General features: G+C 41.4%; 1 protein-coding gene across 7 annotated transcripts in view; it reads left to right on the top strand.

Annotated features, from left to right (window-relative positions):
• Window positions 1–349: 349 nt before the first annotated feature.
• LGALS8 (galectin 8) overlaps window positions 350–24671 on the top strand; it is a 46307-nt gene continuing 21985 nt past the window's right edge. For 4 of the 7 annotated variants that reach the window (XM_045087344.1, XM_045087349.1, XM_045087348.1 and 1 more), the window contains exon 1: window positions 3472–3598. The gene's annotated coding sequence lies outside the window, so the exon portion shown is untranslated. Of the gene's footprint in view, window positions 373–3370; window positions 3599–19412; window positions 19434–24671 lie in introns of those variants that run through there. The other 3 variants (XM_045087347.1, XM_045087345.1, XM_045087346.1) reach the window with 3 other exon arrangements.

Consider the following 24671-nt stretch of genomic DNA (forward strand, 5'->3'; position numbering starts at 1 on the left):
CCTAGTGTCTAAAATGTTACCTACTGTAATATACATAGTTTAAGTATTCTATTGTGTTTCCATTTTAAAGATTTACATAATTTCATTTTAAAGATTTACATAATTTCAGATACGTTCTTACGTAGAATAACAATACCCTATTCTTTTGTTAACATACCATCCTCTGCCAAGTCTTTCAAGAGAAGTAGTTTAAAAATAGGACAGCATCTCATTCTTTGGGCCATTGGGATGAATTGATTTAATTTATATTCCTCTGCAGATCTTTCACATCTTCAAGGTTCTTTTATTTTATGACAAAACCATAGTTCTAGAAGCTTGTTCCTCACACCTGAAAAGACTGAATAAGGAACATGATCCTGTAGAACAGAAGAGGTAAGCCTGATGAATCTGACCACAGCGGGGTCTGAAGGTTGGGAAAAAAGGCTGAGTGCTCATGGGTGTTAGTAGTGGGATGTGAGAGAGATTAGTTCAAAGCAAGAGAATTCAAAGAAGAAATGAGTCCATTTACAGAAAGGGGGGATATTCAGAAGAGGTTGATGACACCAACCATGAAATTTTCCTGGGAAGTAGACCTATGGTTAAGCAATATAAGTGCTGTAGTTTCATGAAGAATGTACTCCTGAAAAGGTCCATAGAGCTGGCCCGGTCCATAGAGCATACAACTCTTGATCCTGGGGTCATGAGTTCGAGCCCCACACTGGGTATAGACATTACTTTAAAAAAAAAATAATCAAAATAACGCATTCCTAAAGACAGCATCATTTAAAATCTGCATAATTCAGGACTATTTTTCTCACGGGACTAGATGAAAAGCAGGTGCATGTTCTCAGAGCTTATAAATCTGTAGCTATTGTGGCAGATTTTTTAAAAAAGAATTTATTTATTTATTTGACAGAGAGAGAGAGAGAGATCACAAGTACACAGAAGAGGCAGGCAGAGAGAGGGGGGCAAGCAGGCTCCCTGCTGAGCAGAGAGCCCCGCGGTGGGGCTCAATCCCAGGACCCTGAGATCATGACCTGAGCTGAAGGCAGAGGCTCAACCCAATGAGCCACCCAGGCGCCCCGTGGCAGATTTTTTTTAAATAGTGCTTTTATATGTATCTGTATCATTATTCTTGCTAGAATATATCATTATTCTTGTTCTAGAGTTTTGACTTCTAAATGCACAGTGTGATCTATCAAAGTTTTTTTTTTTTTTAAGATTTTATTTATTTATTTGACAGAGATCACAAGTAGGCAGAGAGGCAGGGAGAGAGAGAGGAGGAAGCAGGCTCCCTGCTGAGCAGGGAGACTGATGCAGGGTTCCATCCCAGGACACTGGGATCATGACCAGAGCCGAAGGGAGAGTCTTTAGCCCACTGAACCACCCAGGCGCCCCATCAAAGTTTTTACTTAAAGTTCTTTATAGTGTTTTAGCACACCTGACTTATATTCCAAAATTATTGATTTGAGGCCTATTTTCCCAGCCCTGGCACCACCATCCAATCAATGCTTGGAGATTAAAAATTTTAATTATAATACAAAAACACAGCAACACAGTAACAAACAAAATCACCACCAGAAGTGCTTCCTACCTGTAAACAACACGATTCACGTCATTAATAAACTGTGGCAGGTGTTTCTTTCTAAAGGTGTTAATCCTACTAAGGATCCAGAAGAGCATACAGTTTCAACTCATAAAACTAAAATTATTTTTACTGCTTTGTATAAAATTGGGGCACTAATATTTGTTCACATTTTGCTTCTAAGACACTATTTTTATATCGTACAAATTAAAATTGGCAGCCCCTCTTAAGTGTGTCTTCTTGGGTGAGGAAAGAGGTCAATAAAGTGATGAAAAGACATCGATGCAACTAGAAATGATCCCTTCAGCTTTGGACTCTAAGGCAACTGTCTGCAAATAATTTGTAACATCTATGTTATTGTTTTGAACTGATATTCTGAATGTTTATTGCTGTGTTTCGGGGACAAAATCATCTCAAGAACCACTCTTGTAATTATCCCCTGTCTCCTCCATCATTAGCGTTCTCCGCTGTACTGTATCATTCATAGGAGTAGAGTCAGTAGTGTGGTGGTAAATGTTTAATATACAGCTTTGGGGGTGGAGTGAGTGGGGGAAAGCCTTAGGTGGTCGTGGTGTGGTGTAAATAGTTTCACTCGTGGCCAATTTCAAGATACCAGCATGGAAATGAGGTGCAAAATTGGGTCTCCCAAGCCAGTATGATCCAGCTCCAATATATCCCTGAAAATGTTTTTCAAACCTCAGTTGATAACGCGCTAATGGGTCTTGCAAACATTTTAGTGGCAGCGTTTTTTAAATCAAAAATTAGAGTGCTTTGCATATCAAGAGTATTGTTTTGCAAAGTTTTTTCTTTTTTTCATAATTTTAACCATGTATGCGACAAGTCACAACGTCCATGTAGTTCTTATTGGGGCTTACTCATTGAGTCTACAAGGCACCACTGTAGTATCTTCTATTAAAGATTTAATCAGTGTATTTGAGAGAGAGCGCGCGCACAAGTGTGCATGAAATGGGGGTGGGAGGAGAGGGGAGGGGAGGGTAGTGCGTGACGAGGGGGAGAGTGGGAAGGAGGGGCAAAGGGAGAGCGATAGACAAGCGGACTCCACGCCGATTGCTTGAACAGGAAATCTTTGCGGTGCCTAATAGGAAACAGATGGCAAGCAGCCAGCTGTTCAAGTAGCTTACATAATTTGATTTGCATTTGTTTTTACAGCAAACCAGCGGCCAGTGTGGGTCCCTGACTGAGAAATCGGTTATTTACTGGACATCTAAATCTGCTCGTAACTGTGCCCCATCCTGCTGGCACTGTTCCCTAGGGGAGGCGTGTAACTTAGAAAACCAACTCGTCAAGTACTTGGCGAGTCTTCCACAGCTGCGGCAAGTCCAAGTTAAAGTAGCCCGACGCGGCGCGCGGGGCTGGGCGCCGTGCAGCGGTACCGAACCCGCTCCCCGCCCATGTCACGGGTACCCAGGTTGTGTACGGGCAAAAGGGGGCGCCTCCAGGGCGGGTTATCTTTCACAGCACCATCTGCACTCTGACCCGAGGCAGAGGCCGGGACACGCGCGCGGGCGGAACACGCGGGACCCAGGGTGCTCCAGTTTTCTCCTTTCCAGCCCATTTCCCCGCCCTCCCACCCCGACCACCTGGGCAGGCGAGCCAGGCAGAGGCAGGCGGGCGCGCTCAGGAATTCTTAAAACACACGCTGCTGTCCTCCCTCCCGGTCCGTCCCGCAGCAAGCCGAGGGCGGAAGGTCCGCCTGGCGGCGATCCGCGGCCACACGCGCGCAGCGCCCTGACCGCGCCCGACACACGGAGGCGGGGCCGCCGGCGACTCCCTCCGGAGCCTGCGAACCGCGAAACGGAGGCGGACTGATTCCTCTGGCTTGCCGTAGTCGCCCACGCCTCCCGGGGTCCCGGGGACGCGCTGCGGCAGAGGAACAGCTCGGTGCGCGCCCGACGCCTGCGACGCCAGTCCGGGGGTGAGTCGGCCGACGGCGGCCGAGGAGGGGCCCCGGACGTCGCCGTCTGCGAGTCGGAGTTTGGTGTCTGGGACGTCTGGGGGGCGCCCGTTCCACAGGTTCTCTCCGCGGCCGCGTGGGGCGGGGTGGCGGGAGGCTCCCGGGAGGGACTCGCCGCGGGACCTGTGGCCCGGCCCTCCCGGCGGCGGCTGCTGGCCGCCCCGCCGCAGACCCTCCCCCCCCTCCCCTCCCCTCCCCTCCCCTCCCCTCCCCTCCCCTCCCCTCCCCTGCGCACCTGCGGGCTCCCAGCCCCAGCCGAGCGCCGCCGGCCCCCGGGGGGTCCGGACGCTTGGGGACGGACCTCCTCTGCTCTCCGGGCTCTCCGCAGACGCGTTCGTTCTAGATGCCGAGTCATTTGACTGCGGTGTGAAAAAGTTGGGAGCGTAGTAGCTTGGACTGTCGGTGAAACGTGATGGTGGCTTGTTGTGAAGCGAATAAACAGCGGGACCCGTCCCTTTGGGAATGACGGGTTTCACGCAAGCCTGGGGTTTAAACCGGGTTACTCTCTGGGCTTGATGTCAGAGATCAGTGTGGCATCTCTGCCCTTTCTGTTTGCTCGGATTCCCCCTTCCTGAATTTGACGGAGCGGAAGGGTCGTGAGGTTTTGACTCGTGTCTAAATTGATGGCAGGCTGGGGTTACGGTTAGGTGGTAGACCTAGAGGGAGGCAGTATTTTGTTCATAGAAACTCGTAGATGCGGTTACTGCGTATTTGTGGTGCGGTGTAAGGACAGAATGGGCGGAAGTAAATGTAGGAAGCTTCACTTTCGTTTCTCTTTTAGTTCTGCTCGACGACCTCAAGGCTTCCCTGGAGCTAGTTAATGTGAACTTCTATCAGATGAGTACTTTAATCTTTAAAGCTGCGGCTGAGGCGCAGCAGCCTCCGCCCCTCCCCGCCGGTAGTAGTTGTTGTTGTAAGCCACAAGGGAAACTATATCATTGTTATCGAAGGGATTGGGGTTTTTCTTTTTTTCAGATTTTATTTATTTATCTATTTGAGAGAGAGAGCGAGAGCGTGGGCCCGGGGAAGGGACGGAGGGAGAGGGACAAGCCGACTCTCCGGGGAGCTGGGAGCCCAGATCAGGACCCCAGCCAGAGTCAGAGCTTAACGGACCGAGTCACCCAGGCGCCCCTGGATTTTTTTTTCTTTTTGGCTTGTTTAATGTGGAGGAGGAAGAGCAATGGCTCCTATTAAAATAAGAGCAAGCATTTATAAAGCACTTACTATTCCACTGTTTTATTAATTCATTTAATCGGAACAAACCTGTAAGGTGAATGCTATTATTCTCACTTTACAGGGGAGAAGAGTTAAATGAGTATCTTTAGTAATTGTACAGGACTCTTTGCTATTATTTTATTTTTAGTAATAAATTCCAAATTAGAGATTTTCTGTGCATGTATCCTAAATTTATTATTTGGTTTTATTTTTGTTTGAGCAACTTTAGGATTTGGGTGGCAAAAATAAGGGACAATTAGTGCTAATTTTGCTTATCACAATTAATGTCGTCTTTCCTCCTGCTGTTACTAACTTGCCTGCATGATCCGATGAACTTGGTCTTCTTTTTTAATTGAAGAATAATTGACATATATTGTGTTAGTTTCAGGTGTAACATTGAGTCTGTATTTATAAAATTTATATACATTATTTATGAAATGATCACAATAAATCTGATGAACATCTACCACCACGAAGTTGTTACAGTATTATTGACAATATGTATATGTAGTAAACATCTGTTACTATAATGGAACCAACAGGAGTCTGCTCCTTGATGAGTCAGAGATAGAAACTACACCTGGGTGAGCTGTCCCACAAAGGAAGCTTCATTTGCGTCCAGTAAGGAGATCCTGGGGAATAACTTTCAAAGCTGGGACTCCCCTAGGCGAGGTGAAAGGGTTGTTATGTAAGTGAAGTTTGTGCTTCTCCTGGGTATTACATTAGTATTATAATGAGGTCAAGGTAATTGTTGGTTATTCTGGAGGTTGCTCCTTGGTCCTTCTCTACAAGCCTGAGTCAGGGGTTTAGGGCCACCAGAGTTCTTCCTCTGGTCATTATTATTTTTATTTTTATTTACTTATTTGAGAGAGAGAGAGAATGAGAGGAGAGAGGTCAGCAGGAGAAGCAGACCCCCTGCAGAGCAGGGAGCCCGATGCGGGACTTAGTCCTGGGACTCCAGGATCATGACTTGAGTCCAAGGCAGTCGCTTAACCAGCTGAGCCACCCAGGTGCTCCTTTGGTCATTATTGATTGAGTTGTTTCCATCATGGGATATTATGCCCACAGGGTCTTTTGCCTGAATTAAGACATAAGCTGTAAAGAAGAGCTTAAGGAAAAATGCAGAATACCAAGGTTGGTGGGTAGAAGGAGGTGGGTGGTAAAGGTCATGTCTTGTAGTTGGTGATGTCACCCTACAAGATTGTTACAATATTAATGACTATATTCCGCTTTATAGCCCTTTTATTATTTACTTTATAACTGAAAGATTGTCTCTTCACTTCCTTCATGTGTTTCCTCCATCCCTCCTACCCCATTCCTTCTGGCAACATGAGTCTCTTTTGTTACGTACTTCACTTAGCCTAACACCATCTAGTTCCATCCCTGTTTGTTACAAATGTCAAAATTTCATTATTTCTTATGTCTGAATCATATTTCATTATACATATAAACCACATCTTTACCAGTTCAACTATGATGGACATTAGATTGCTTCCATATCTTAGCTATTGTAAATGCTGCTATGAACAGAAGATTATATATGCCTTTCCTAATTAGTATTGTTCATTTTCTTGGGTAAATATCAAGAAGTGGAATTGCTGGACCATATGACAGTTCTATTTTTAATTTTTTGAGGAACTTCCATACTGTTTCCCACAGTGGCTGTACCAGTTTACATTCCCCCCATCAATGCACCAGGGTTCCTTTTCTCCACATCCTTGTCAACACTTGTATTTTCTTGTCTTTTTGATTTTAGCCATTCTGACAGGTGTGAGGTGATCTCTCATTGTGGGTTTGGTTTGCATTTCCCCGGTGGTTAGTGATGTTGAGCATCTTTTCTTGTACCTGGTACTTATCTGTATGTCTTCTTTGGAAAAGGGCCTATTCAGGTATTCTGCTCATTTTTTAATCATACTCTTTGCTTGATACTGAGTTGTATTATTTTATGTATTTTGGATGTTTTATGTATGCATTTTATGTATTTTTGTTGTTAACCCCGATTGGGGTATAATTTGCAAATATCTTCTCCCATTCAGTAGGTTTCCCTTTTGTTTTGTTGATGATTTCCTTCACTGTGCAAAAGCTTTTTATTTTGTTCTTGACCCATTTGTTACTATTTTGTCCTTGCCTGAGGAGACAGAGCCAAAAACATGCTGTTGACACTGATGTCAAAGAGCTTACTGCCTGTGTTATTTGAGTTTTATGGTTTCAGGTCCTATATTTTATAACTTTTTAACCCGTTTTAAGTTTATCTTTGTATTTGTTACAAGAAAGTGGCCCAGTTTCTCTTTTGCATGTAGCTGTCCACGTTTTCAACATCAGTTATTAAAGAGACTGTCTTTTCCCCATTGTTGCCTCCTTTGTCGTAAATTAATTGACCGTGTAACCATGGGCTTATTTCTGTGCTCTCTGTTGTGTTGTTTATCTCTTTGTTTTTTATTACTCTACCTTGTAGTGTACTTCAAAATCTCGGAGAATGATACCTCCAGCTTTATTCTTCTTGTCAGGATTGTTTTGGGTATTTGTTTTTTGTTTCTGTTTGTTTGTGGTTCTGTACAGATTTTAGGATTATATTTTCTAGTTCTGTGAAAAATGCCATTGGTATTTTGATGGGGATTGCATCAAATCTTTTTTTTTTTTTTTAAGATTTTATTTATTTATTTGACAGAGAGATCATAGGTAGGCAGAGGGAAGAGGCAGGCAGAGAGAGGAGAAACAGTCTCCCTGCTGAGCAAAGAGCCCGATGTGGGGCTCGATCCGAGGACCCTAGGATCATGACCTGAGCCGAAGGCAGAGGCTTTAACCTGCTGAGCCACCCAGGTGCCCTGCCTCAGATCTTTTGATTGCTTAGGGCATTTTGGACATTTTGACATTATTAATTCTTCCAGTCAGTGAACATCATCTATCTTTCTGTTTATTTGTGTCCTCTTCAGTTTCTTTCATCAGTGTCTTAGAGTTTTGAGATTCTAGGTCTTTCACCATCTTGATTAAATTGATCTATAGGTACTTTATTCTTCTTGATGTAATGGTAAATGGTTAATATCTGTTTCTGAGAATTCACTGTTAGGGTATAGAAAAGCACTCATTTCTCTATACTGGTTTTTATATCCTGCAACTTTACTGAATTCATTTATTCTAATAGTTTTTTGGTGGAGACTTTAGAGTTTTTTAAGGTTTTTTTTTTATAGTATGTCATCTGCAAATAGCAACAGTTTTACTTCTTCCTGTCAAATTTGGATGCCTTTTATTTCTTTTTCTTGCTTAATGGCTGTGACTAGGACCAGGACTAGTACTGTGTTGAATACAAATGGTGCAAGTGGGCAGATTTGTTCCTGATTTGAGAGGAGAAGCTTTCAGCTTTTCACCATTGAGTAGGTTGTTAGCTGTGGGTTTGTCATATACGTGACCTCTATTATGTTGAAGTATGTTTCCTCTCTACTCACTTTGTTGAGAGTTTTTATCAAAAGTGGATATTGAGGGGGCACCTGAGTGGCTCAGTGGGTTAAAGCCTCTGCCTTCGGCTTAGGTCATGATCCCAGGGTCCTGGGATCAAGCCTCGAATTGGGCTCTCTGCTCAGCAGGGAGTCTGCTTCCTCCTATCTCTCTGTCTGCCTCTCTGCCTACTTGTGACCTCTCTCTCTCTCCCTCTGTCAAATAAGTAAAAAATATCTTAAAAAAAAAAAAAAGTGGATATTGATGGGCGCCTGGGTGGCTGAGTGGGTTAAGCCTCTGCCTTGGGCTCAGGTCATGATCTCAGGGTCCTGGGATCAAGCCCCACATTGGGCTCTCTGCTCAGCAGGGAGCCTGCTTCCCCTTCTCTCTCTGCCTGCCTCTCTGCCTACTTGTGATCTCTGTCAAATAAATAAATAAACTCTTAAGAAAAAAGTGGATATTGAATTTAAGCAAATGCTTTTTCTGGATCTATCGAGATGTTCATATGATTTTCATTCTGTTTTGTTAATGTGGTACAGCATGTTAAATTTTAAGGACCTATTTTATATTTTTATTTTAGCTAGAAGCTTCCATTGAGGTTAAACAATAACTTTGTTGTTTAACCCTTAAACTGTCCCTGTTCCCCTTCCCCCAGGGGACCTACTTAAAAACAAGTCCCAGAAACCAGCTCCAGGTAACAAAGCTCAAATACAAGGGTGGGTCAGGCCAGGTGGAGACAATCGATCAATGGTGGTGGGGGGAATGCATACTGTCTCCCTAGTTACAAGGAGTATGGGCCCCGCCCTTTGGGAGCCTTTGGGGCGCCAATCCCAACCAAGGTGATAGGCTGGGTCAAAAGTCTACTAGGGTAAATTGTAACTCAGTTGGTCACCTAGCATCACTGTGGTGTTTCCTGTGTGTGTTACAATCTCATTGGCCACCTGTGCATGGCCAGGCCCGACTGCATGGCCTTTGCCCTTAAAAGCTAGTCTGTGAAACAGAGAAGGGTCGCCCTCCCTGTCTTGTAAGATGTGCGTCCCCGAACGTTGGGTTAGATTCTTGATACTTGGCGCGTAATAGAGCTTTGCTTGACCTTCGCTTTATATCAGTCTCGCTCCTTTAATCACGGACCCATTATTGGGGGCATAACAAAATGATTTGCGGATATTTAAAGAACCTTGCATCCCCAGAATAAATCCCACCTGAGCACATGTATGATCTTTTTAATGTATTGCTGAATTCAGTTTATTAATACGTTGTTGAGGATTTTTACAGCTATGGTCATCAGGGATATTGGCCTGTAATTTTTTGGTAGTGTCTTTGTATGGTTTGGTATCAGGGTAATGTTGGCCTTGTAGAATGAGTTTGGAGTAGAAACATTCTTTCATTTACAGTTTTTTGGAAGCGTTTGAGAAGAATAAGCATTAACAGTTCTTGAAATGTTTTGTAGAATTCACCTGTGAAGGTTTCTAAGTCCTAGACTTTTATTAGGAGTTTTTTTTTTTAATTAACGTATAATGTATTATTAGCCCCAAGGGTACAGGTCTGTGAATCGCCAGGTTTACACTTCACAGTTCTCACCATAGCACGTACTCTCCCCAGTGTCCCTAGCCCAACCTCCCACCCCTCCAACCCTCAGTTTGTTTTGTGAGATTAGGAGTCTCATATGGTTTGTCTTTGTCCTGATCCCTCGTTTCATTTCTTCTTTTCCTACCTCCCAAAGCCCCCACATTGCCTCTCAATTTATTAGTTTTTTGATTACTGATTCAATTTCATTCACAAGTGATTGATTTCTTCAGATTTTTAGTTTCTTGCTGATTGAATTTTTTTTTTTAAGATTTAGATTTATTTATTTGACAGACAGGAGATCACAAGTAGGCAGAGAGGCAGGCAGGGAGAGAGAGGGAGGGAAGCAGGCTCCCTGCTGAGCAGAGAGCCCGATGTGGGGCTCGATACCAGGACCCTGAGATCATGACCTGAGTCGAAGGCAGAGACTTAACCCACTGAGCCACCTAGGCATCCTTGCTGATTGAATCTTGAAAGATGGTATGTTTCTAAGAATTTATCTATTTCTTCTAGGTTGTCCAGTTTGTTGGCATATACTCATTTGTAGTAGTCTCTTATGACCCATGTATTTCTATGGTATCAGTTGTAACTTCTTTCATTTCTGATTCTACTTATTAGACCCTGTCTTTTGCTTGATTAGTCTGGTTAAAGGTTTATCAATATTGTTTCTTTCAAAGAACCCATTTCATTGAACTTTACCATTTTTTGTCTCCATTTATTTCTTCTCTGATATTTACTATTTCCTTCCTTTTACTAATTTTGTACTTTTTTTTCTATTCTCCTGAGGTGTAAGGTTGGATTGTTTATTTTTTTTGTTTTTCTTTTTCTTGAGGTAGGCTATGGACTTTCCTCTTACAACTGCTTTTGCTACCTCCCGTATGTTTTAGAATGTTGTGTTTTCATTTGTCTAAAGGTATTTTTTAATTTTCTCTGATTTTTTTCATGGAGCCATTGGTTATTTAGTAGCATGTTCTTTGTCTTAACATGTTTGTGGAGGTTTTGTTTGTTTGTTTTTCTTACTGTAAGTGATTTCTGGTTTCATTCCATTGTGTTTGGAAAAGTTGCTTGATACGATTTTAGCCTTTTTAAATTCATTGAGACTTATGTTTTGGTCTTAATGTGTGGTCTTTCCTAGAGAATTTCCATGTGTACTTGAAAAGAATTACTATCTGCTGTGTTGGGATTGGATGTTTTGTATATATCTATTTAGTCCACCTGGTCTAATGTATCTTCTAAGGCCAGTGTTTTCTTATTAATTTTCTGGTTGGGTGGTCTCTCCAGCCAACTGTATTGCTGTTTATTTATTTATTTGTGTTTGTTAGTATTTGCTTTATATATTTAGGAGCACCTATGTTGGGTGAATAAGTATTTATAATTGTTACATCTTGTTGGGTTGATTTAACATTATGTAATGCCCTTGTCTCTTGTTACAGTCTTTGTTTTAAAATCTATTTTGTCTAAAATAAGTATTGCTATGCCATGTTTCTTTTCTTTCCTCTTTGTGTGGAATATATTTTTCCATCCTTTCACTTTGAATTGCTGTGTGTCTTTAGATCTGAAGTGAGTCTCCTGTAGGCAGTATATGGATAGGTCTTGCGTGTTTATTTATTTAAAAAATTTATTTTAAATCCAGTATGGTTAATGTACAGTCGTATATTAATTCCAGGTCTACAGTACAATTCTCTGTAGTACTCAGTGCTCATGAAGATAAGTGTACTCTAATTCCCTTCACTTCTTTCACCCATATTCCAGCCCTTCCCCTCTGGTACCCGTCTGTTTGTTCTCTGTAGTTAAGAGTCTGTTTTTTGGTTTGTTTCTTAGTTTTTCTTTGTTTGTTTCTTAAATTCCACATATGAGTGAAATCATATGGTATTTTTCTTTGACTCATTTCACTTAGCATTATACTCTCTAGATCCATTATGTTGTTGCAGATGGCAGGATTTTATTCTTTTTTATGGCTGAATAATATTCCATTGTGTGTATGTATATATATATATATACACACTCCACATCTTCTTTATCTGTTCATCTGTTGATGGATACTTGGGTTGCTTCCAAAATTTGGCTATTGTAAATAACGCTGCAGTGAACGTAGGGGTGCATATATCCTTTCAGATTGTTTTTGTATTCTTTGGATAAACATCCAGTAGTGCAAATACTGGATCATAGAATAGTTCTATTTTTTATTTTTTGAGAAACTTCTGTACTGTCTCCCACAGTGGCTGTACCAGTTTGCATTTCCACCACAAGGGTTCCTTTTTCTCCACATCCTTGCCAGTACTTGTTGTTTCTTGTGTTTTTTATTTAGCTATATCTCATTGTGGTTTTGATTCATATTTCCTTGATGTGAGTGATGTTGAGCATCTCTTCATGTGGCTGTTGGCCTTCTGGATGTTGTCTTTGGGAAAATGTCTGTTCATGTCTTCTGCCTATTTTTTTTTAAAGATTTTATTTATTTATTTGACAGAGAGAGATCACAAGTAGGCAGAGAGGCAGGCAATGAGAGAGAGGAGGAAGCAGGCTCCCCGCTGAGCAGAGAGCCCGATGCGGGACTCAATCCCAGGACCCTGAGATCATGACCCGAGCTGAAGGCAGCGGCTTAACCCACTGAGCCACCCAGGCGCCCCTCTTCTGCCTATTTTTAAATTGGATTATTTGTGGGGTTTTGGTGTTGAGTTGTGTAAGTTCTGTATTATGTTTTGGATGCTAACCCTTTATCAGATGTCATTTGCAGATATCTTCTCCCATTCATTAGGTTATCTTTTAGTTTTTTTGGTTGGTTCCTTTCCTGTGCAGAGCTTTTTATTTTGATGTAGTCTCAACAGTTTATCTTTGCTTTTGTTTCCCTTGCCTCAGGAAGCATATTTAGAAATACATTGTTATGGCCTATGTCAGAGAAATTACTGCCTGTGTGCTCTTTAAGGATTTTTATAGTCTCAGGTCTCACATTTAGGTAATTAATCCATTTAGAGTTTATTTGTGTGTATGGTATCAGAAAGTTCTTTTGCATGTCCGGTTTTCCAGACACCATTTATTGAAGAGAATGTCTTTTTCTTATTGCATATTCTTTTTTTTAAATTTCTTTTCATTGTTCCAAAATTCATTGTTTATGCACCACACCCAGTGCTACATGCAATACACACCCTCCTTAATACCCACCACCAGGCTCACCCCCATCCCCCTCCCCTCCAAAACCCTCAGTTTGTTTCTCAGAGTCCACAGTCTCTCATGGTTCATCTCCCCCTCCGATTTCCCCCAACTCACTTTTCCTCTCCATCTCCCAATGTCCTCCATATTATTCCTTATGCTCCACAAGTAAGTGAAACCATATGATAATTGACTCTCTCTGCTTGACTTATTTCACTCAGCATAATCTCCTCCAGTCCCATCCATGTTGATACAAAAGTTAGGTATTCGTCCTTTCTGATGGAGGCATAATATTCCATTGTATATATGGACCACATCTGCCTTATCCATTTGTCCATTGAAGGGCATCTTGGTTCTTTCCACAGTTTGGCGACCATGGCCATTGCTGCTATGAACATTGGGGTACAGATGGCCCTTTTTTTCACTACATCTGTATCTTTGGGGTAAATACCCAGTAGTACAATTGCAGGATCATAGGGAAGCTCTATTTTTAATTTCTTAAGGAATCTCCACACTGCTTTCCAAAGTGGCTGCACCAACTTGTGTTCCTACCAACAGTGTAACAGTATTAAAATTGGTATTAACTCTTCCCCCTTCTCCATATCGTCTTCAACACATGTTGTTTACTGTCTCATTGATTTTGACCATTCTAATTGCTGTAAGGTGGTATCTCAGTATGGTTTTGAGGGGAATCTCCCTAATGGCTAATGATGATGAACCTTTTTTCATGTGTCTGTTAGCCCTTTGTATGTCTTCATTGGAAAAGTTTCTGTTCATGTTCTGCGCATTTTTTTATGTGATTGTCTGTTTTGTGTGTGTTGAGTTTGAGTTCTTTATTGATTTTGGATATCAGCCCTTTGTCTGTACTGTCATTTGCAAATATCTTCTCCCATTCCATGGGTTACCCCTTGTTTTGTTGACTGTCTCTTTTGCCATGCAGAAAGAAGCTTTTGCTCTTGATGAGGTCCCAAAAGTTCATTTTCACTTTGTTTCCTTTGCCTTTGGAGACATACCTTGAAAGGAGTTGCTGTGGCCTATGTCAAAGAGGTTACTGACTTTGTTCTCCTCTAGGATTCTGATAGATTCCTGCCTCACCTTGAGGTCTTTTATCCATTTTGAGTTTATCTTTGTGTATGCTGTAAGAGAATGGTTGCATTTCATTCTTCTACACATAATTGTCCAATTTTCCCAGCACTATTTATTGGAGAGACTATCTTTTTTCCAATGTATATTTTTTTCCTGCTTTGTCAAAGATTATTTGACCATAAAGTCAAAGGTCCATATCTGGGCTCTCTACTCTGTTCTACTGGTCCAAGTGTCTGTTTATATGCCAGTACCATGCTGTCTTGGTGACCACAGCTTTGAGTTTGAGAATAGGTATTAAAGCTTAAAATCAGGCCATGTGATGCCACCAGTTTTTTTTTTTTTTTTTCAGCATTTCCTTAGCAATGTGGGGTCTTCTGGTTCCATACAATTTTAGGATTGTTTGTTCCAGCTCTTTGAAAAATGCTGGTGGAATTTTGATCGGAATGGTATTGAAAGTATAGATAGCTCTAGGCAGTATAGACATTTTAACAATGTTTATTTTTCTGATCCATGAGCATGGAATGTTTTTCCATCTTTTTGTGTCTTCAGTTTCTTTCATGAATGTTCTGTAGTTCCTCGAGTACAGATCCTTTACCTCTTTGGTTAGATTTATTCCCAGGTATCTTATGGTATATGGTGCTATAGTAAGTGGAATCGATTCTCTAATTTCCCTTTCTGTATTTTCATTGTTAGTGTATAAGAAAACAACTGATTTCTGTACATTGATTTTGGATCCTGCCATCTTAGTGAATTGCTGTATGAGTTCTAGTAGTTTGGGGGTGGAGTCTTTTAGTTTTCCATATAAAGTATCGTGTCACCTGTGAAGAGAGAGAGTTTGATGTCTTCATTGCCAATTTGAATACCTTTTATTTCTCTTTGTTGTTTGATTGCTGTTGCTAGGACTTCTGGTACCATGTTGAACAAGAGTGGTGAGAGTGGGCATCCTTGTTGTGTTCCTGAGCTCAGAGGGAAGGCTGTCAGCTTTTCCCTATTAAGGATGATATTTGCAGTGGGTTTTTCATAGATTTTATGAAGTTTGGGAGTGTTCTCTCTATTCCTATACTTTGAATTGTTTTAATCAGGAACGGATGTCTTATTGCCTATTCTTTTCCCCCATTGCATATTCCCTTATTTGTCAAAGATTAATTGGCCATAACATTGTAGGTTTATTTATTTGCATTCTATTCTTTTCCATTGATCTTTGCATCTATTTTTGTTCCATACTGTTTCAATTACTAAAAGCTTTGTACTATAACTTGAAATCTGGAATTGTGATACCTCCAGCTTCATTTTTCTTTTTCAAGATTGCTTCGGCTATTTGGGGTACTTTATGGCTTCTTACAAATTTTAGGATTATTTGTTACAGTTCTGTGAAAAATGTTATTGGTATATTGATAGGGATCGCATTAAGTGTGTAGATTGCTTTGGGTGGTATGGACAGTTTAACAATATTTGTTCTTGTAGTCTGTGAACACGGAATGTTTTTCCATTTGTTTTTGTCAACTTCGTTTTTTTTTTTTTTTCATCAGTGTTTTATAATTTTTAAAGTACAGGTCTTTCACCACCTTGGTTAAGTTTATTCTTAGGTATTTTACTATTTTGGGTGCCGTTGTAAATGGGAGTTTTCTTGATTTTTCTTTTTGCTCCTTCATTATCAGTATATTGAAGTGCAGTGGATTTCTATGTATTGATTTTGTATCTTGCAACTTTACTGAATTGCTTTATCAGTTCTAGTAGGTTTTTGGTGGGCTCCTTAGGGTTTTCTGTATAGAGAAGCATGTCATCTGCAAATAGTGACAGTTTTACTTCTTCCTAAGTAATTTGGATCCCGGTTATTCTTTTTTCTTGTCTGATTATTGTGGCTAGTACTTCTAGTACTATGTTCAATAAAAGTGGTGGGAGTGGACTTCTTATCTTATTCCTGATCTTAGGGGAAAAGTTCTCAGTTCTCCCATTTAGGATGATATTAGCTGTGGGTTTTTCATATATGACCTTTGTTATGTTGAGATATGTTCCCTCTAACCCTATTTTCTTGAGCATTTTTATCATGAATTGTGGTTGTTCTTTGTCAGATACGTTTTCTGCATCTATTGAGATGATTATATGGTTATTATCCTTTCTCTTTTTAAAATTTTTTTAAAGATTTCATTTATTTGACAGAGATCACAAGTAGGCAGAGAAGCAGGCAGAGAGAGAGGAGGAAGCAGGCTCCCTGCTAAGCAGAGAGCCTGATGCGGGGCTTGGCCCCAGGACCCTGGGATCATGACCTGAGCGAAAGGAAGAGGCTTAACCCACTGAGCCACCCAGGCGCCCCTCTTATCCTTTCTCTTGTTGATGTGGTGTATCACATTTATTGATTTGGGAATCCAAGAATTCCTTGAATCCAAGAATAAGTCCCACTTGATAGTCCCACTCATTCAAGTCCCACTTGAATGATATTTTTTTTTTTTTTAAAGATTTTATTTATTTATTTATTTGACAGAGAGAAATCACAAGTAGATGGAGAGGCAGACAGAGAGAGACAGAGGGAAGCAGGCTCCCCGCTGAGCCCGATGTGGGACTCGATCCCAGCACCCTGAGATCATGACCTGAGCCGAAGGCAGTGGCCCAAACCACTGAGCCACCCAGGCGCCCCTTGAATGATATTTTTAATGTATTTTTGGATTCAATTTGCTAATATTCTGTTGAGGATTTTTACATCTGTGTTCATCTGAGATATTGGTCTGTCCTCCTTTTCTGTGGTATCTTTATCTGGTGTTGGAATCAGGATAATGCAAACATCATAAAATGAATTTAGAAGTGTTTCCCTTCCTTTTCTGTTTTTTGGAACAGTTTGAGAATAGGTATTAACTCTTCTTTAAATGTTTGGTAGAAATTGCTTGTAAAACCATCTGGTCCTGGAGTTTTGTTTGTTGGGTGTTTTTTGTTTTCTGATTCAATTTCATCGCTAGTAATTGGTCTATTCAAATACTATGTTTCTTCCTGCTTCAGTTTTGATAGGTTATATGTTTCTAGGATTAATCCATTTCTTTTAGGTTGTCCAATTTGCTGGCATATGATTTTTCATAATATTCTCTTACTAATCTTCTATTTCTGTGGTGTCAGTTTTATCTTGTCTTTCATTTCTGATTTTTTTTTTTTAGTATTTATTTAGTTATTTGTATTGATTGGATGGTCTGGATAAAGGCTTATCAATTTTTTTTAAGATTTTTATTTATCTGACACAGAGAAATCACAAATAAGCAGAGAGGCAGGCAGAAAGAGAGGAAGGGAAGCAGGCTCCCCGCTGAGCAGAGAACCTGATGTGGGGCTGGATCCCACGACCCCAAGATCATGACCTGAGCCAAAGGCAGAGGTTTTAAGCCACTGAGCCACTCAGGCACTCTAAGGTTTATATATTTTGTTCATCTTTTCAAAGAAACAGCTTTTGGTTTCACTGACCTGTTCTATTTTTTTAGTTTCTATATTGTTTATTTCTGCTCCAATATTTATTGCTTCCTTCCTTCTGCTGGTTTCGGTCTTTTTTTTTCCCCCCTAGTTCCTTGAGGTATAAGGTTAGATTGTTTGGTTTTTTATTTTTCTTCTTGAGGTAGGCCAATATTGCTATAAACATCCCCTCTTAGAACTGCTTTTCCCAGATCCCAAAGATTTTGGACTGTTGTGTTTTCATTTTCATTTGTCTCCATGTATTTTTTTATTTCATGTTTGATTTTTTTTGGTTGACCCTTTTCATTGTTTAGTAATGTTATTTTTTTTTAAGATTTTTATTTATTTATTTATTTGACAGAGAGAGAAAGAGAGATCGCAAGTAGAGCAGCAGACAGAGAGAGAGGGTTTAGGGGGTGAGACGCAGGCTCCCTGCTGAGCAGAGAGCCCAATGGGGGGCTTGATCCCAGGACCCTGGGATTATGACCTGAGCCAAAGGCAGAGGCTTAACCCACTGAGCCACCCAGGCACCCTAGTAACATGTTATTTAACCTCCATATATTTGACTCTTTCCACATTTTTTCTTGTGGTTGATTTCTAGTTTCATAGCATTGTGTGGTTTTGATCTTTTTAAATTCATACTTGTTACATGATCTGTTGTGGAGAATGTTCTGTGTACTTTTGGTTCAGGTTGGAGTGTTCTGATTGTATCTGTTAAATTCGTCTGGTCCAGTGTGTCATTCAAAGCCACTGTTCCCTTGTTTTTCTGTTTGGATGATCTGTCCATTGATATAAGTGGGGTGTTAAAGTCCCCTGCTATCATTTTATTACTATCAGTCAGTTCCTTTATGTTTGTTACTAACCGTTTCATGGATCTGGGTGCCCTCATGTTGGGTGCATAAATATTTATGATTGTTCTGTCTTCTTGTTGGAGTGTTCCCTCTATGATTATATAGTATCCTTCTTTGTCTCTTGTTATAGTTTTTGTTCTAAAGTCTGTTTTGCCCAGTGTAAATATTTTTACTCTGGCTTTTTTTTCTAAGATTTTATTTATTTATTTGACAGACGGAGATCATAAGTAGGTAGAGAGAGGAGGCGGAAGAGAGAGGAGGAAGCAGGCTCATAAGTAGGCGGAGAGAGAGGAGGAAGCAGGCTCCCCACTGAGCAGAGAGCCTGATGCGGGACTCGATCCCAGGACCCCGAGATCATTAACTGAGCCTAAGGCAGAGGCTTTAACTGACTGAGCCACCCAGGCACCCCTACTCTGCCTTTCTTTTGACATTCATTTGCATGACAGATGTTTCTCTGTTCCCCTGTTTTAAGCTTGCATGTGTCTATAGTTCTGCGATGAGTCTTTTGTAGGCAGCATATAGACGGGTTTTGTGTGTGTGTGTGTGTGTGTGTGTGTGTGTGTGTGTGTATGTTTAAAGAATTTATTTATTTCAGATAGAGAGCACAAGCAGAGGGAGAGGGAGTCTGATGTGGGGCTTGATCCCGGAACCCCAAGGTCATGACCAGATCCATATGCTTAACTGAACTGAGTCACCCAGGTAACCCTGGTCTTTTTTTTTTTTTTTTATAAATCCACTCTGTCACTCTGTGTCCTTTTTAAAAAAATTATTTTATTATTCTTTAAAGATCTTAGATTTTTAAAAAATATTTAAAGATTTTATTAATTTATTTATTAGAGAAAGAAAGCGTGGGCATGTGCCAGCACAGAGAGGAGGAGCAGAGGGGCAGGGGGATGGATGAGTACTCTATGCTGAGTGAAGCCTGATGCTGGGCTCAGTTCCAGGACCCTGAGATCTTGACCTGAACTGAAACCAGGAGTCAGATGCTCAACGGACTGAGCCACCCAGGCACCCCCCCCCCCACCGTTTGTCTTTTAATTAGAGCATTTATTCCATTTACATTCCAAATAATTATTGATAGGTATGTATTTATTGCTCTTTTGTTACTAACTTTGTGTTTGTTTTTATAGTTCTTCTGTATTCCATTCTTCCCTTGCTCCCCTCTCTAATGGTAAGTCTGCTTTCTTCAGTGATTTACTTGGATTTCTTTCTCTTTTATTTTTACATGTCTGTTACTGGTTTTTGATTTGTGCTTAATATTGGGTTTGTAAATGACATTTTACATATATAGCAGTCTGCATTAAGTTGATGATTGCTTAATTTTAAACCTATTCTTCACTTCTCTTTCCCCACATTTTAGGTAGATGGTATCGTACTTTACGTTGCTTTATTTTATACATGGCCTGAGTGATTTTTACAGATATACTTATTTTTACTGCTTTTGTGCTTCCTACTTGCTACTCTTACTCATAGTTTTTCCTTTCCGCTCAAATAGTCCTCTTTAACATTTCTGGTAGTGTTGGTTTAGTGGTCATGCACTCTTATCTCTCCTTTTATTCTGAATGACAGCCTTGCTTGATAGAGTATTATTGGCTGCAGATTTTTTTCCTTTAAGTGCTTTAAATATATCAGTCTTCTCTATTCTGGCCTGCCTGGTTTCTGCTGAAGAATTAGCTGATAGGCTTATGGAGTTCCCTTTCTCTTGCTTCCTTTTTTTTTTTTTTAAGATTTTATTTATTTATTTGACAGAGATCACAAGTAGGCAGAGAGGCTGAGAGAGAGGGGAGGAACCAGGCTCCCCACTGAGCAGAGAGCCTGATTTGGGGCTTGATCCCAGGACTGTGAGATCATGACCTTAGCCAAAGGCAGACCTCCTGATCCACCCAGGCGCCCCGTCTCTTGCTACTTTTAAATGCTCTCATTATCACTACTTTTGTGCCATTTTAATTACTTTGTGTCATGATGTGGGCCACTTTGGGTTGATTTTTTGGGGGGTGTCTGTGTCCCGTAGATCTGGATATCTGTTTCCTTGCCCAGACTTGGGAAGATTTCAGCTATTACTTCAAATAAATTTTATGCCCCCTATTTCTCTCTTCTCCTTCTAAGATTTCTATACTGCAAATGTTATGCTTGATGGAGTCACTGAGTTCCCTGAGTCTGTTGTCATTTTGCATTTTTTTTTTCTCTTAACTGCTCAGCTTGATTACTTTCTATCACTCTGTCTTCCAGGTCACTGATTCATTCTTCTGCTTTGGTCCCTGCTGTCTATTCCATTAGTGTATTTTTAATCTCATTTGTTTTGTCCTTCATCTTTGCTTGGATCTTCTTTATCTCTGTTCAGGGTCTCACTGACATCCTCTACTTTTTTCTCAAATCCAGTGATACGATTATTACTTTAGATTCTCTGTCAGGCATATAACTTATCTCCATTTTGCTTAGGTCTCTTGCAGTGGTTTGGTCTTGTTCTTTCATTTGGGAACTATTTCTCTGTCTCCTCATTTTGTCTAACTCTCTGTGTCTGTTTCTGTGTGTTAGGAGAGTCACCTATGTCTCCTGGTCTTGAAAGTTGTGGCTTTATGAGGATTTCCTGTAGTGTCCTCTAGTGTGGTGTCCCTGTTCTGGAACCTGGTGCCTCAGGGGTGTGTCCTGTGTGTGTTACAGGCACCCTGCTGTGGTGGCTGAGCCCCTTGTGACTTCAGTCCATTCATCCTCAGTGGCTCTCTTTGTTGTGGGCAGTGTTTGGTCCTTGCAGTGTGAGTGGACCCTGGGCTGCCAGGGCTTGAGTTGAGTGAGAACAGGCATTTGCCAGAGCTGTGGTAGCTCTGAACTTCTGGGTGCTCTGTGTTGTTCCCCGTGAAGCTTTAGTTGGTGGGTGGGACCTGCAGTCAGAGCAGATGTCTGCCTCCACTCCTCTGCTGGGTCAGCAGTCAGACTGGTGTGTGTGGTCATATTCCCCTCACCCCGGGGCAGTAGTCACTGGGAGTCAGGCCAGCCCCTGCCAGGGCTGCTTGCACACTGCCTGGCTTGTGGCCTGGCTTTGAATGGGCCCCATCTAGAAGTGTATTAGAGGCTGTAGATCTGCAGCATGGGGGGCGGGTGTGTGTGTGTGTGTGTGGTGGGCAGCAGTGTTAGCAAGGTTTGCACACTGCTGGTTTTCTACAGGAGAGGTCCAGAAGTGAACTGAAGCACGTCTGGCTGGAAGGGGCATATGCCTGAAGCCCAGGGTGTGGGAAGGGATGGAAGCAAGTTAGGTAGTGAAAGTCAGCACAGCGCTGGTTCCCACAGATTGCTCTGTATTTATGCTGGGGGGAAGGCAAGGGAGGGATATGGTGTTTGTCAGTTTCTTTGTTCCTGGCAGAGTACCCCAGTGACCCCTGCCCCTCTAGGACCTGCGATTAGTAAGTAAATCTCCCTCCCATGGGCCCCAAGCATTTTTCAAATTGCTGTTTCTGTTCTGTCTCTCTCTAGGCTATTTGTTGGGCTCTTTCTTTTTTTATTTTTTTTTTTAAGCTTTTATTTATTTATTTGACAGAGATCACAAGTAGACAGAGAGGCAGGCAGAGAGAGAGGGGGAAGCAGGCTTCCTGGTGAGCAGAGAACCCGATGCGGGACTCGATCCCAGGACCCTGAGATCATGACTTGAGCCGAAGGCAGAGGCTTAACCCACTGAGCCACCCAGGTGCCTCTAGTATTGCATTTAAATGAACACCATACCATACCTCATTAACTCTTCACCTTCAACTGGGCAGGGTCAGTTTAGGTTTTACTGCATAAACAACAAAATGGCTGTTCAACCAAGGTGGAGCAGCTCTGGCTAAATAGGCCCTTACAGTCCACCTTATTGTTTGGGTTTTTTTTCTTTTCCCTGTTTCATTTAGTTTAGTTTTGTGAAATGTACTCAGCCATCCTAAGTCTTTTTTTTTTTTTTTTAAGATTTTATTTTTATTTATTTGACAGAGAGAGATCACCAGTAGGCAGAGAGGCAGGCAGAGAGAGAAGAGGAAGCAGGCTTCCTGCTGAGCAGAGAGCCCGATGATGCGGGGCTGGATCCCAGGATCCTGAGATCATGACCTGAGCCAAAGGCAGAGGCTTTAATCCACTGAGCCACCCAGGTGGCCCCATCCTAAGTCTTTTAATGAGCATTTAATCCATTTGCATTAAAAGTAATTAATGAAAAGTATGTATTGCCATTTTATTGATTGTTTCCTGGTTGATTTTGTAGTTTCCTTTTTTTCTCTTGTGATTTTATGACTTTCTTCCATGTGATGTTTGGATTCCTTTCTCTTTTATGCGTGTTTGTCTATTATAGGCTTTTAGTTTGTCGTTACCATGAGGTTCATATATAACAACCTCGTATACAGCAGTCTGTTTTAAGTTGGTGGTTGCGTAAGTTGGCGCAGGTTGTAAAAGCACTGCGTTTTTACTCTCGTTCCATGTCTTTGTAATGTCATATCTTACATCCTTTTATTTTGTGTGTCCCTTGAGTAATTATTGTAGATAGAATTGATTTTACTACTTTTTCTTTTAACCTTCATACTGACTTTCTCTATTATTGATCTGCTGTCTGTACCATATATTTGCCTTTACCAGAGAGATTTTTAAAATGTATTTCTTACTTCTCCTTATGGTGTTTTCTCCTTAAAGAAGTCCCTTTAATATTTCTTGTAGAGCCAGTTAGTGTTGATGCAGTAAGTTCCTTAGCTTTTGCTTTTCTGGGAAACTCTTTACCTCCCCTTCAGTTCTGAATGATAACCTTGCTGGGTAGAGTATTCTTGTTTGTTAGTTTTTCCTTTTAGCACTTTGAATATATTGTGTTTCCCGCTCCTGGCCCGAGAAGTTTTTGTTGAAAAAAAATCAGCTGATAATCCAAGGAGTGGGGGGTTCTGCCCTTTTTTTTCCTCTTGGTGCTTTTAAGATTCACACTTTATTTTTAACCTTTTAATTGTAACATGACTTCGCATGGATTTATCTGGGTTTGGGGGGGGATTTTGGGGGGAACTCCATGTGCTTCTTGGACCTGAATGTCTGTTCCCTTCCTCAGGTTTGGGAACTTCTTGGCCATTATTTCTTTAAAAAGTTGTTTGCCTTCTCTCTCTCTCTCTTTTTTTGGGGGGGATCCCTATAATGTGAATGTTAGTATACTTGATGTTGTCATAGAGGTCCCTTAAGCTATCTTGTACTTAAACTTATTATTATTTTCTTTTTTTGCTGTTCCTTATGGATGATTTCCACTACCCTGTCTTCCAGACCTCTGATCCATTTTTCTGTATCTAATCTGCTGTTTATTCCCTCTATTGTATTTTTCATTTCTGTTACTGTATTCTTCAACTGTGATTGGTACTTTCTTATATTTTCTGTTTGTTGAAGTTCTCAATATGTGCACTCATTTCTTCTCCCTAGGTCAGTGTCTTTTTGACCATTACTTTGAACTGTTTATTGGGTGGATTGCTTATTTCTGTTTTGTTCTTTTTCTGAAGTTTTGTCTTGTTGGGTTTTTTTACATTTTCATTTATTTATTTTTTGTTTATTCTTTGTTGTTGTTGTTCTTTTGTTTGGAACATATATTCTTGTCTCCTCATTTTGCCTGTCTCTGGTTCTGTGTATTAGGTAGTTCGCTATGTCTCCCGGTCTTGAAGGAGTGACTGTATGAAGATGTCCTGTGGAGCACAGAAACACAATCCCCTAGGCCTCCATAGACCGTCGCTGCTCCAGGGCTCTCCTCTGTGTGGGCTGCACGTGGCCTCCTGTTGTGGCAGTGCTTGGACTGCTAGTTGTCCTCCCAGCCAGCTGGCTGCCAGGTTCCTCTGGTGGGCGGGGTTATCGCCCCCTTGGCTGTGAGGCCACACAGAAGCACAGGGTTATGTGGGGCTCTCAGCAGCGTGCACACCCTGACACTAGCAGTCTAGAGGGCAGATCAGCATGACAGAAGGAGACAGCAAAAATGGCTTGCCACTGGTATCTCAGTCCCGGGGAGAGACCCAGTGTCCCTGCCTCTCCAACAGGTGGCCCAAAGTTAATAGGGGGTCTCCTTTACCTGTAGTCTCTGTGCTTCTTGTCTGGTATTTTTGTGCTGGTTTCTGGGTCAAATGAGTCTGCACAGGCCCTTTAAGAATGGGTTTTCCCTCCCTAGATTCCTGTAGTTTGTATGGGTGATTCCCTGTCAGTTTTGAAAGCCAGTTGTTTGGGGGGCCGTCTCATCTGTGCAGGATATAAAGCCTGATGTGAGTTTGAATTTCTCACTCCTCTGGGAAAATTTCCATACCTTTGAGATCTGTCTGGACTGTGCAATGCCATGCCTGGGTGTGGTTTTTCCATTAGTGAGACAAGATTTCTGCCTCATCTACCTGTCTCAGGCTGTGTCTTGTGGAAGTGCTGTTCATCCAGTTTCCAAGTCCCCCTTTAGAAGGAG

Source organism: Mustela putorius, unplaced genomic scaffold (genome assembly GCF_011764305.1).
Source record: "Mustela putorius furo isolate JIRA1106 unplaced genomic scaffold, ASM1176430v1.1 tig00001118_pilon_pilon_pilon, whole genome shotgun sequence".
NCBI lineage: Eukaryota > Metazoa > Chordata > Mammalia > Carnivora > Mustelidae > Mustela > Mustela putorius.